Source organism: Mauremys reevesii, linkage group 5, assembly GCF_016161935.1.
Source record: "Mauremys reevesii isolate NIE-2019 linkage group 5, ASM1616193v1, whole genome shotgun sequence".
NCBI lineage: Eukaryota > Metazoa > Chordata > Testudines > Geoemydidae > Mauremys > Mauremys reevesii.
Window position 1 is genome coordinate 32,300,315 of NC_052627.1, and position 14,097 is coordinate 32,314,411.

The window sequence follows — 14,097 nt, forward strand, 5'->3', positions numbered from 1 at the left end:
CAAATCTTGTATTTTACCAGAGCTGTACCAGAACCAAAACTTAGGATCTGAATGCCTTGTAAACTTTGAGAAAGTTGAGATCTGGATCCAAACTTTGAGACTTGGATCTATTTCTCTGGTACTTACTGTTTAAACAATATAGTATGTGACATGTTGCAGTTATTGTAATTGTAGATGCTATTCTGGTTTTCTTAGCTTCCATACTCTCATGTTGTTATACAAAATGAATGCACTTGAACAGCAGAGCTGGGATCCCTGTTCATTCTCCAGATATTCCCAACGTGTTCCATCCATCAGCTGTCTGAAGGCAGGTTTTTGTCCTTAATATTTATTCACCTGGCATTATCACAGCAAGCTGACTCCAAAGTGAGTCATGGTTACACCTCTTTTCAGGCATCTCTGTAAGGGGAATTTTATCTTGCTTCTGGGGTAAATACATAATTCTGGCACCACTGAACACAAAAGTAGCAGAAGAAAGATTTATCATGCTGTGTAATTGTTGATATTACTTAAAATAACAAACGTATAACTATCTGGGGATTCAGGAACACGTTCTATTAGTGTATGCAAGATATTTGAGAAGTTTTAGTTTTCCAGCCATTACATTGCATAATTTGATCTGCCCTCAGCCCTGTTCCCCACTCTAAATACCTCTCCCTCTTAATCCTCTGAAGCTTTAATGATCCCATTATGTTTCTGGCACTTTAGAATTCTACTTCAGGCAAAGTTGTTTCTGCAACCCCAGTTCATTGAATGAAAATGGGAGCTGGATGTTCATGTTGGAACTTATTGACGCTGAGTGCTACAGGTTTCCACAGCAGAACCAGTTAAAATTCTACAGTTATAACTCTGCATTGATTAAGGTACTATTATGGATCCTGTTCTAAATGTAGGAAGATACTGTAGTTTCTGCAGGTATTTGGTGCAGGGAGTATTGAGATTTTAGTAGCCGTTACTGTAATATAGCTAACAGTTTTCTTGAAAAGGAGGTTAAGAACTTTCAAGTCAAATGGAGGGTATTGTGAGGAGTTGCACCTCTGTACCAGTCGAGGGTGTTGTGTCTCTAGAAATTCCTCCACAGCAGTGTTTTAGATTTACCCATAATGCTTTGCACTTATCTAGTGCTTTTTCATCCAAGAATTTCAAAGTGCTTTACAGAGGCAGATAAGTGTTATCCACATTTCACACACATGGGGAAACAGAGCCACAGAGAGCTGAAGTGACTTGGTAACACAGCTGAGTCAGTGGCAGAGATGGGAGTAGAGCCCAACTCTTGTAATAAGCCTGAGTTCTAACTAATCTAAAACTGTCTCCTTCACCTACACAGGTCTTTCTCATTTCTCCTGACCACCTTGCATTGCTTCCTCACAGCCAGTCTGCACTGCAAGTTCATGCGCTACTAAAAACTTGCCACAGATTTCCTCTACTGACCCCTTAAATAATCCAATGTCTGCCCAGCGCTCCCCTACCTTTTCACTCTGATTTTACTGCAGTTCCTGGCCCCTCTCTCCTCTTTCACATGCCTAGAGTCCCCTTCCCATGTGCTCTCCTTCCCTGAAAATGTGTGGTTTGAGGGGGTTTTTTGTGTTTCTTTTGAGCTGTCTCCTCCTCTGAGTAATTCATTTCTTATTAGCACATGCCTGGAGCCAGTGACATTAGGATCAGGATTAGTAGTGAGATGAGACAGCTGTTGTACAAGGGGTGGGTGGGATGGAGAGAGGTGGAAAATTCCATTCTGAAAGGCATCGCTTTCATAATGAGTCATCAAGAGGAGTCTCCCAATGATGGATGGAGAACTGTGGGGATGGTGGGAGGCAGTTGAAGGCAGCAAGGAGTTATTCTCTCATTATTTCTTCCTGACAAGATAGAATAATTGACACTGATGTCTGTACTTCAGACTTGGCTCATCACTTGTTATAGGGACACAGGCCACCCTCGTGGACTGGGGTGTCTCAAGAGTTATTAGATTCCTAGGACAGCGGTATGTGCTGTCACCTCCCATTCCAGCAGATGGATTTGCCTTTATTTTTTTTCTAATAAGCAAGGAATCCAGACGTTAAAGTGCCCACATTTCATGTGCTGTACATAAAAGTTTTGCGTTAAACAGTCTCAGTTGCATAGTAATAGAAACATGAGGGCAATAAGAATATATTAAGCTTGCCCTTAACTTGTGCATTTCCTGACTTTCTGGTATTTATATTGTTATGAATGTTAATGTTGCATTTATATATATTTCTTGTGTTTTATTTCTTTGGATGTCCTCTTCAGAGAAGAGGAAAAAAATCTCAACGCTTGTCTTCTAAATCCTGACTCTTCCGTCTCTATTCAGGACCACACACAGAGACACTCTCTCTCTCTCTCTCTCCTCCCCTCCATGTATCCAGAACTGAGCCCTGACCTAGTCAAAGTTCCAGCAGTGAAGGTCTCAAACTTTGTTCTGTGTGCGGGTGCGCCTCAGACACTCAGCAAACTTTGGGGGGGGGGGTGTACACACACCCCTAAGGATTTAGGTGCCTAACCCAAATCTGAACATTTTGCCCATGGTTTGTGTGTGTGTGTATTAATATACAAATATATAAACTCAACACTTCAACAACTACGCTCTCCCAAAGTACATGGCTGTTCAGCTATAGGGGTCGGGTGAGTATCTTTCTAAGTACCATGTTTTACGTTACCGTACAAACAAGGGTCAAGCTGTAAATACAAGGAGGGGCCAGGTCATGATAAATCAGCAGAGTCAATTAACTTCTCTGTAACTCCTGTTTGTGTTTGTTTTAAGAATTTATGAGAAACTGACAAGCAAAACAAGGACAAATGTGGAAATTAGAACACAAGCTGGTTGCTAACCATTGTCTTAAGTGGGCATGAGTCATTGTTACAGCTCAGTTAAACTACAGACTAATTAACCAAACCTAGTTTTACTCACAAATACGAAAAGGTCTGTATTTGTGAGTAACATTGATAATTCAGCCTTCCCTTTCCCTCATCCACTTGTTTCATCCACCCACACTTCCTTGTTGCTAAACACAACTGTAAACTCTTTAGGGCTCTTTGTACAGTAGGCAACTGTTGTGGGGTGGCTACTCGCTCCAGCCCTGACAGGGTTAAAACCAGCCCTGGGAGAACAGCCCAGGCTGAGTGGGAAGCAGGCTCAGCTGGGGCCGCACCCCAGTCAGAGCCCAGCTGGCCCTATAAAGGCTTGAGCTAGGAGCTCAAGCAAACAGTCTCTCTCTGCGTTCAGAGAGAGAAGGGCCTGTCTGCAGGAAGCTTAACCAAGTGCCTAGAGTGGAGCAGGGCTGGGGAAAGGCCAAGGGAGCTGGGGAGCTCCGGCCTAGGAAAGCCCTAGGCTGCAGGCCTAGGGTAAGGCCAACAGGGCACTTAGGTTGCAGGAGGTAGCCCACACATAGGCAAGGCAGAGGCAGCAGGTCCAGACCCCCCTTGCCTGTGATGAGTGGCTGATACACTGCAGTCTCGCCCCAGTGAACGGGGGCTAAGTGGTGACTGGCAGTAGCCAAGACTGAGGCAAAGTGGGGATAGGTTGTGGGGGTTCCCCGGGGAGGGGAGACCCCGAGACTGAAGGATGTACTGCCAGGGGGCAGCATCCCAGATAACGGGGCACCTGAGTCCTGGGAGGGACACGGGGCCAGCGCTAAGGCAGATCACCAGCCTTCAGAGTGTGCTCTGATGGCTGGAGAGCTAATTCCTGAGACAACCAGCAGGAGGTGCTGCAGGGGTGAGTCCCACATCGCTACAGTAACACAATAGGGTCCTGATCTCTCGTTGTGGCCTCCAGTTGCTACTGTAATATAAATAACATTTTTTAATTAATTCAAAATTACAGTTTACAAAGGAACCTGATTAGTAAGTTTTAAGTAGTTGAAAAAAATTAGAGGCAAAGGAAAGAGAATTTAGAATATGTCAGATCAGAAATGCATATCTGCTGTAGCCGTATTGTACTGTGGCTGAATTTTAAAAGGGAGTTGATCATTTTGACCAGTAATGAAGTATGTAATAAACAACATGATACAGGTAAGGAGAATCCAATATAGTACTTCAATAAATAAACTGACTGCCCCAGTGATTGGGAAGGAATCCTGTTCCTTGCTTGCATTTTTAGCTTGGAGCATACTTGTTGTTTTCATTGCATGGAGGACTTTTGCCTTATTCTGAATTTTCAAGTATTTGGCCACTTTTAGAGGCAGAATGAAAGAAAATGGATTTGTGACCTGATCCAGTGTATCAAAATCGTCTGTACCTATATCTTATAGGTTCATATGACTCCAACCTACATTGTCCACCTTTTCATTTGATGTAGTGTATTGTCTTAATGTTCAGCCCAGTCCTTGATTTAAGATCCATTCATACAGTGTACAGCCTCAGCTTCTCAAGCAACTTTGTGTCCTGAAAACAAAACAATGACCAGGGATCCTCCAACTAACCACTGGTTATGTTTTTAAAGGACCAGAATTGGAGGCTCCAGCAATGTTGTCACTTCTGTTCTTCTCATAATAAGTCCAGAATAGCATCAGCAGGCTAGCTAATACAGTAATAATAAAATACCAGTGCAGTGGGGAATAAATCAGCTTCGGTTATCCTTTCCTGCAGCAGAAAGGACATCACTAAGTGCCAGACTTTTCAAATGAACTCACCAGTTTGAATAAAGCACTTTTCGAAGATCTGACTCTTATTTAAATGCTTAACTGGGACTCAAGATCTTTTGAAAATCTGGCCCCAATAGTGACTGCTGAGCACACGAAAATCTGCCCTCAAAGGGCTCAGAATTTTTAGGGTGCCAGTGTTAAATGGTTTCAATGGGAAATGCTAGCAGTGCAGTCACTCCAATAAATAATCATTACTAACCTGTTGCTTCCCTAGTATTTTACAGCTCTAGTTGTCTACATGTTCTGCCTGCAAAACAGAGTGAATCTGGTCCCTGAATGAACCATTCAGTGCTGAAAGATGACCTTGCTGTAGTCTCAGAGCAGGTAAAAAGAGGTCCCCTAATGCAGTGCTTCTCAAGCTATCTGATGTGGGGAACCAGCAATTTTTTTTCCAGTGTGCCAGGGACCGGTGCCATATTATTATCCTATTCAACACTCTTATGAGGAAACTCGCCGCGGACCGGCAGCCAATGGCTCGCGGACCGGCACCAGTCCGCGGACCACCACTTCGAGAAGCATTGCCCTAATGCATCTACCTTGCTATTAGCCTTTTAAGTTATCTGAAAAATCCTCTGAGAGTTTGTGCTCTGCTCCCTTTAGATCTGCTTCAGACTTCACTCTCAAGGTAATGCTTTTAAGAATAATGGCGTTTAATACATTCTAATGCTAGAGACTTGAAATTAACTTTACACATTTTGGCCCTGATTCAGCAAAGTACTTGAGCATGTGAGTAATCCCAAGGATGATTGCAAGTTGAAGTCAATGGAGCTATTTGTATGCTAAAAGTAGGTGTGTGTTTAAATAACTTGCAGCATCAGGGCCTTTATCTTGTTCTGTCTGCAGTGACTTGGAGACAAACTACATCAGTGGCTCTCAAACTTTTTTACTGGTGACCCCTTTCACATAGCAAGCCTCTGAGGGCGAACCCCTCCTTATAAATTAAAAACACTTTTTATATATTTAACACCATTATAAATGCTGAAAGCAAAGTGAGGTTTGGGGTGGAAGTTAACAGCTCGTAAACCCCTGAAGGGTCCCAACCCCCAGTTTGAGAACCCCTGAACTAAAGCAAAAGATCATCAAAAACCCAACTTGTGTTTGAGCCTGCTAAAGGAGCTGAGCTATTCCTTTCTATCTCACACTTTTTTATCATTTTCATTAGCGTTTGATCAGACTAAAGAGCAGCAGTTGCCACCACTGTCCTCTTTTTGGAAAGTAAAACAAAAACAAAAGCCCACCCACGAACCCTGTGTATCAGCAGAAGCAATGTCATTTACATTAAAACAGCAAAAAAACATTGCAAGCAATGTGAGCATGTGCACACATTTCCTGGAATCTCTCGTGATCAAATTACCCATTGCACTTGTGTGTAGTTAGTGTCAGAGAGAGAAGGGGTCCTTCATGACTGTTTGCTGAGCTGCAGTTTACAGTTATGTAATATTTTGTTTCAGGAGCGAGGTTGATGGGAGGCAGAGCCGAGGATGTCTCTACTCTTGGTGAAAGCCACAAGGGGGGAAAAAAATCTCATTAACTCTTGGCCAGTGGACGTTATGCAGCCAGAATACTCTATGTACACACAGCACGTTGTAATTGCTGAATGTTTCTAGGCTGATGTTGAAACCCTGCCAAGCTGTCAATCACAATCTAAAGTGTAAAACAGTAAGTAACCTTTATCCAGTCTAGTTCAGCACAAGAGCCGCAGAAAAGCTATTTGTATGTTCAAGCAAAGCTACTGGTGTAGAGAGGCTCAGTGGATTTGAGTCATTTAGAACTCTCACGAAACGTAAATTTAAATCCTGACTGATCATCCTGTAGTTAGATTCTGACTTTCTTTCTGTGCTCTAATACATTTCAGAAGTGTTGTGTTTGTCACCTCTCCCCGAATCTAAATTTTGACTGGCTTGATTCTGGTAGAATTTTGAGAGGAAGTAATGGGAACTGTTAGTTGTAACTTTTATGTGTATAAGCAATCTTACTGGAGTTCGCACACAATAATATGCCTATAATTTAAGTTCCCCTTTTTGCAGAAAACCATGGGATTTCTCACTTATAGCTGCATACATTGTAACTTTGTGTTTACTCCCCAGAACTAACCATAATCCATATTATACTGTGAAATGTCAAGCAGAAAACAATATCTGTACAAAAGGTAGCTTTTTGAGCTTATTTTTTTAAGTGTGTGAGACAAGGTGAAATAATTTGCCTTTTCATCATTGATTATTTTAGGCTTGGAAAGCCCCTGTCCGTGAAGAAGAGTCGGTATGGCAGAAGATTGGAATATTGGGCGTAATACAGATCTGTCAGTCTATCATCACTTGAAGAAAGAATATCATTTATGAGCGGTGAGTGCTCAGACTCTTTCCTCTGCCGCCTTTCCATCTCACCACAATAACTCTTGGTTCCTCCTTCTCCCCCACCCCCCACACTTTGTTTTTTAATTCCCTTTCCCTGTCATGTCTCTGTCTGTCCTCAGATTGTAAGCTCCTGGGGCCAGGGCGTTCCCTTCTTGAATGTTTGGAAAGCGCCTAGTACATTCGGATGCTACTGCAAACGAAGAAAAATTAATAATTTAAGCCATGTATTGACATGTACAAGCCCAGTCACATATGAGTGGGCCTTAAGTGACAAATATTCTGAGTTCACGCTGTCATTTTGAACTCAACTGCTGCCTGAGCAGGAGGAGAGCAGGAAACTGAATTGCAAACTCATGGTGTTTCCTTGCACTCATTTTCCCCTGCCAGTTGAGGTTTTCCTTCCCCTCCAAAAGGATTGCAAACCTCTTAATCCTTTGAGAACCCAGATATTTATGCCAGAGGCTCGGTATTTCAGTGCTACTCCCCAGGCTCCACCTTCCCCATCCGCCTATGGCAGTATAGCTCCATATGGAGTGGTGATGTCCTCGTCTCCCTAGCAGCAGCTATTGGTAACTCACCCCCCTCAGAGACTTCATGTGTATGGAGGGGCAGCCCATAAGAATTAAATCTGATAAGGTCCGTATTAATTCCCACACTGGCTTGGAGGAGGAGTCTCCCACAGCAAATTGCATCCCCTGACTCCTTCCATTTTCTTCCCATCTGTGCCTCGTAACACAGGTGCATGTGTGCACACACAGACCAAACAAGGTGGAGAGTGAACACAGGGGTTCTGTTCCTACTGCTTTTACTGCGTTTTGTCTTCCCTAGGAGAATGCACCAGAACTGGATTCCAAAAGTGATGTTCAAATACTCATGTTTTTCAATGCATCATGTTCTGTCCGAGATTATGCCTTCATATTCATTATTTCAACAAACATTCCTGCTACTAAACCCATGTGCATGAATATTCATGGATAGTGAACACACATTGTGTCTGAACATAGGCAAAGCTCATTCAATTTTTTTTATTTCAACAAATATTTTGACTGTTTTAATATATTTGCCCAGCTCTAGCTTTAGCTGGACATTCAGACGTCAGGTCTTCAGCTGGGACAAATAAGCCTAAGTTAGGGACCAAACCTCATGGGGTTTTGGTGAACTTGCGGGGAAAAAACCTTTCATTAGTACAGCATAGGACACTAGGATTGTCCTTCCAAATGGAGCAAACCTGGGAAACCAAGATGTCTGGTCACGAGATCTAGAGAGAGGTTGGCTTGAACATGTGACTAGCAACCTTCTGACTAATGGAAAGCAAGAATGGTTATGAATGGAGAAATATCGGTGATGCTAACAAATGGGCTGTGCACAGAATTTTGTGTGTGGGTTCTCTCTTAGGCTGGAATTCATGCATGTATTGTATATATGGCAGCAGCTGTTTTGATTAGAACAAGCGTGGGAGAAGTCCTTTGTACTTGCAGACTGGGTTTATTAATGTGTGATGATTTATATGATAGAGGCAGGCGCCATGTTCACTGTAAAACTGTTCTCCAGAGAAACCTGAGATCGCATGGTAAATAAATGGTTTCTGGGCAGATTAATTATACTGAATTACACTTAATTAGAAGGAATGCTTTACTGCAGCTTAATCCAAAGATCCCTGGGCCTGCAGAATCCCATCTGGGCCTCTCTACACTACATAAGAACTGCAAGTGCAGTTTAAAGTTACGATCAAATACATTTCTGCTGACAGAATTTGGCCATTAGTATTTTCAGTATCCACAAAACCAGATTTGGCTTTTAGAAACAAAGCTAGACTCTGCTGCTATCTGAATTCTCCTTTTCAGTCTCAAGTCCTCTCTTTATGAAGTTCAGGGTGATTAAAATAGAGCAGTGGTTCTCAAACCTCTTCAGAGGGCGGGCCACCTCTTATGAGGAAGGCTTTCTCAAAAACAGCCAGCCCTCCCAGTCACACTGGCTTCTTCTTTTCCCCCACCTTCTCCCATCATCTTTGTCCTCAGTTTCCCACCCACACAAAATTAATTCCCCTTCCCTTTTTCTCACTGACCGTGTTTCCAACAAATTCAGTCACATCGCCTCACATCCAGATAAATAAGATCATTTTCTTGCCCACAGTCAAAATCAGTTCTCCTCAACCCCTTCCCTTACTCCATTTCTCGTCTAGGCTGCTTGGCTGCTGCCTGAGGCATCTTACAAGCCTCAGCCTACTCCTTCCCTCTGCCTCCTTCAGCAACCTTTTTCTGGCTGTAGCTCCATTTGGTTCCCAGCTCGGTCTTTCTCCCCCAATCTCCTATGCCATTCGTGGCTCCAGAGCAGCCTCCTTTGTCCCCAGTCTCAACTTTATCCTCTTTCTGCCCATCCCCTCAGAGACACTGGGTAAGTCTGCTTCCCCTGATGTAACTCTTACTCCTATTCTCGCTCCTCTGGTGGCTCCCTCCAATAGCAGTGGTGCCTTCAACTGTCTTCCTCTGGTGGACATGGTTCTCTCCTGAGGTGATATCTCCATGTAGTGGAGGTGGCTCCTTTGTTTGTTCTCAATGGCAAATCTGAGCCTTTTCTAGATATTCCCACTGGAAGCAGCACACCATGCCATGGTGACTCTGGCAAAGGCTCCATCAGTTCTCAGTACCAGCTCCCATATGTTGGCCACTCCCTTTCCTCCTGTTAGAAAAAGTTGAATCCTGCAAAGCCAAATAAAGAGTTTGGGCAGCATTCAAGCCATACAATACAAAATGTTTCATACAATAAAAAAATATAGAAATTGTACTCTTTCTCCTATGTGCCAAGTAGTTTAAAGTGACAATAAGAGTCCTATGGTGTATTTGTTTAAATATGGAAAACATGGAATTAATTTAACGTGTACACAAAGAACAAAACAAGAGGTAACCTATTAATGTCAAAAGTGATGCAAGGCAATTTTGTTGTCCGGCAACCAGTGACGAGTTTAAGTAAGCTTGAAATGTATCCATTCTAACTGTACTACACTAGAATAATGTTTTTCAGAAAATATTAATTTGCGCCCATCATCCATGATGAGCTGAGTTTTGTACAGAACAACAAGTGAACAGGGTTTTTTTCCCCTAAATCTCAGCCATAATAATAGATTAATGAGATGCACATCCGAGCTACCTGACGGAGCTAATGGGCCAGATCCCCAGGACCAGCCATTTAGTGCTTGGTGCATTGTAGATTCATATCTAATGTGCTGTACACTATTGCCTAAATATCTCTTCCAACATGGTTGCTTCCCAGGTTTGTCCCACCCAACTGTTATTTTTCCCCAGATGAATTACCTTTCATTTTTAGAAGTTGCATCTAATTCTGTTGTTTCCTGTTCAGGTTTCTAATCTCTTTAGGCACCGTTGTAGTATTATTCCCGAGTCTTGATTGGTATCTGCATCTCCTTCCAACTTAATTTCATCTGCGGATTTCAATATTGTATTAGACACTCCCTGTTATATAGATCATTGATAATAGTCTTTCCTTTTTTAATTTTTTTTTTGTTTTTCTTCCATCTTCCAATACCTCCCTAATTGGCCACAACTTTTCAAATATAATTTCTGACCAGTAGCACTATTCCTCCACCTCTTCTTCTTTTCTTATCTCTCTATTTACATTTCAACTATGAGAATCATCCCACCATCTCCATTATATGCTCTGGATAATAATATCAGTCCATTAGTAAGGCTGCTTTCTCCTGTAGCTTGCATTTGTGTAAAGACATTTTAGCTTTTCCTTCCTGATGTTTCAAGAACCAGTTCCATCTTCTGCTTTATTTGTATGTTGGAAATACATACCAGATCTTTTGAGTTAGGCAAAATTTTCCTTTTTCTGAATACCTGCAGTTTAAAGGCCACTTAACAAGTCCTGCCATCTTTAAACCTAGGTGGTGAGTGCCCCTTCTATTTCAGTGGAGACATCTAATCCAAACCACTTTTCAAAATAGAAGTTGTTCTGATGCTGTATGTATGGGCTCTTCTTTACCAACCCACCACCCAGCTGGTCTTCAGTGATCATTCCTCTCCTTTCTTTGCTTGCACAAGAAGCACTTCCCTCTTCACTTCTCTTCCCAGATCCCTCAGGTGAAGCAGTGTCACAGCAAGTCTGTCTTTCTTGGTGTCAGTTGTTCCCACATAGACTATATGACATTCCTGGTATACTTTGGACAGTACCCTTACTGTAGTATTTTCAGAATCATCACTCAACATTACTTTTATTCCCAGTGACTCCCTTTCACAATGTTCTTATTGTTGATGGTCAATCTTTTCCTTATTTGAATAGTCACAGAGTAAGAATGCTAGATCAGCCTTGTTCTTTATGATCCACTTATTCTGTAACACCTAATAACGATCCAGAACCAGGCTTTTCAATCTCCTTCAAATATCTGTAATTAGCTAGGGCCTTGGTTGATATCTGTCTCAATCTTGTCCAGGGGCAACATGGTCAGTACACAGAGAGGATAGAGAGAAAAATGTAATGAGGAAAGATGATTCAGTGGTTAAGGTGATAACTTGGGACTCAGGAGACCTGGGTCTCCAAGTCCTAGTTCATTTCCCTGCTCCACTACAGACTTCCTATTTTACCATAAGTAATTTAATTTCTCTGCCTTGGTCCCAAAATGAGGATAATAGCACTTCGCTACCTCACAGGAGTGTTGTGACGATAGATACATTAAAGATTGTGAAGTGCTCTGATATTGTAGTAATGTGGGCCATATAAGTTCTCTAAGAATCTAGAACATAGATTGTGCTCAGAGAATATTCTGACATGAAAACAGCCATGTAGCTGCAAAGAGTCTTAAACCTGAAATGACCTGAAAAAGGAGGTGAAATAGAAAGAGAGGAAGCTGCTGTGGAAGCGTGACTCAGAACAAGAAGTGGGCAAAACTGATGACCTCAACCAGTTAAGCTCACTCCACATTCTAATGATTAGCTTGGGAAAGTGACCCACTGATCCTTTGGCACATGCTGCTGTCAGGATCGATGAGGTGAATCATTTGGACCCAAATGTCGAACACTAGAATGAAGGGCTTGTGTTTGGTGGGTTTTTTTGTAACTCTGCTGCTGCCTTAAATTTATACCAGCATTGAGGAAGTGAGTAAAACTATTTTTTTCAATGCAAAAAATCCCTTGAAATCAAACTTGCCACTAGACAAGACATAGCAGCTGGTTAATAATCTCCAGCTTCATCTGCATCATTTTGGTCAAAATCTTCAAGTTTGAACTGATGTTGGAGATGTGACAATGAACCCTACTGTTCAGGTTATTTCTTGGTTTTTCATTAATTAATATAACTATGTCTGTCATGTTAGTTTTATTTGTTCTACATGACTGGTTGTACATTGTTAGGGCTTGATTTTCTGTTACTGTTTTGATATGATGATGCTGTGATTAACTCTGCTATTGTTTCCTTTTGGTTTGGAGCCCTAAACTATTATTTTTAAGAGTTCTGACAGTATGTTATGAAGTTGCTTGGATGTAGCAGGCAGTGTATATTTTAGGTACAGTAAGCAGGATGCTGTTTGCCATTTGATACTATGACTTTTGTGCAGTGGTATTTGAGTTGATCATGTTGCTTTAGTTTAGGCATTAATAAGGCATGCCAGCACCTCTTCCTGTGCTGTCAGCTGAGATGTTTAGTATGTTGGTGCTGTGGGCGCTGTGAGGTTCCTTTTCCTCAAGGAGTGCTGGGAGGGGGGCTCCAATAGACAATACACACTATTTGAATTTCCAGTAATGTGAGAGACCACATATCTCAGTGGGTAGGGTACTGGATTCACACTCAGGAGACATGGGGTCCCTTCCTGGCTCTGCACTGCCCTGCTATGTGATGTGGGCAAGTCACATCACAGGGCCTTTCATACTGTGTCTGTCTTGTCTATTTAGACTGTAAACTCTCTGCGACAGGGATTGTTTCTTACTGTTTGTTTGTACAGAGCTTAATGCAATGGAACCTAGTCTCCACTGGGATTTCTAGACACTACTGTAATAAACAACAAATGTAAATGTTGAGTTATTTAATATTCATTTTTTTTAAATAGTTATTGAGTTTCCACCTCCAGTTTATTTGCTGTCTCTTGTCCAGTGAGTTATTCCATTGCATTCTGTCTTGTGGTAAACTATAAATTGTCATGGGATAAAAGGGAAGGTCCTTTCATGGATTGAGAACTGGTTAAAAGACAGGGAACAAAGGGTAGGAATTAATGGTAAATTCTCAGAATGGAGAGGGGTAACTAGTGGTGTTCCCCAAGGATCAGTCCTAGGACCAATCCTATTCAATTTATTCATAAATGAACTGGAGAAAGGGGTAAACAGTGAGGTGGCAAAGTTTGCAGATGATACTAAACTGCTCTAGATAGTTAAGACCAAAGCAGACTGTGAAGAACTTCAAAAAGATCTCACAAAACTAAGTGATTGGGCAACAAAATGGCAAATGAAATTTAATGTGGATAAATGTTAAGTAATGCACATTGGAAAAAATAACCCCAACTATACATACAATATGATGGGGGCTAATTTAGCTACAACGAGTCAGGAAAAAGATCTTGGCGTCATCGTGGATAGTTCTCTGAAGATGTCCATGCAGTGTGCAGAGGCGGTCAAAAAAGCGAACAGGATGTTAGGAATCATTAAAAAGGGGATAGAGAATAAGACTGAGAATATATTATTGCCCTTATATAAATCCATGGTACGCCCACATCTCGAATACTGTGTACAGATGTGGTCTCCTCACCTCAAAAAAGATATACTGGCACTAGAAAAGGTTCAGAAAAGGGCAACTAAAATGATTAGAGGTTTGGAGAGGGTCCCATATGAGGAAAGATTAAAGAGGCTAGGACTCTTCATCTTGGAAGAGAGAAGACTAAGGGGGGATATGATAGAGGTATATAAAATCATGAGTGATGTTGAGAAAGTGGATAAGGAAAAGTTATTTACTTATTCCCATAATACAAGAACTAGGGGTCACCAAATGAAATTAATAGGCAGCAGGTTTAAAACAAATAAAAGGAAGTTCTTCTTCATGCAGCGCACAGTCAACTTGTGGAACTCCTTACCTGAGGAGGT

The 14,097-nt window shown here is 41.8% G+C and overlaps 1 long non-coding RNA gene across 5 annotated transcripts in view; it reads left to right on the top strand.

Annotated features, from left to right (window-relative positions):
- The first annotated feature begins 3,724 nt into the window (after window positions 1-3,724).
- Window positions 3,725-14,097, top strand: part of LOC120406109 — a 37,901-nt gene continuing 27,528 nt past the window's right edge. For all 5 annotated transcript variants that reach the window (XR_005599093.1, XR_005599098.1, XR_005599097.1 and 2 more), the window contains exons 1-3: window positions 3,725-4,985; window positions 6,113-6,320; window positions 6,888-7,003. This is a non-coding gene — a long non-coding RNA (uncharacterized LOC120406109). The remainder of the gene's footprint in view (window positions 4,986-6,112; window positions 6,321-6,887; window positions 7,004-14,097) is intronic.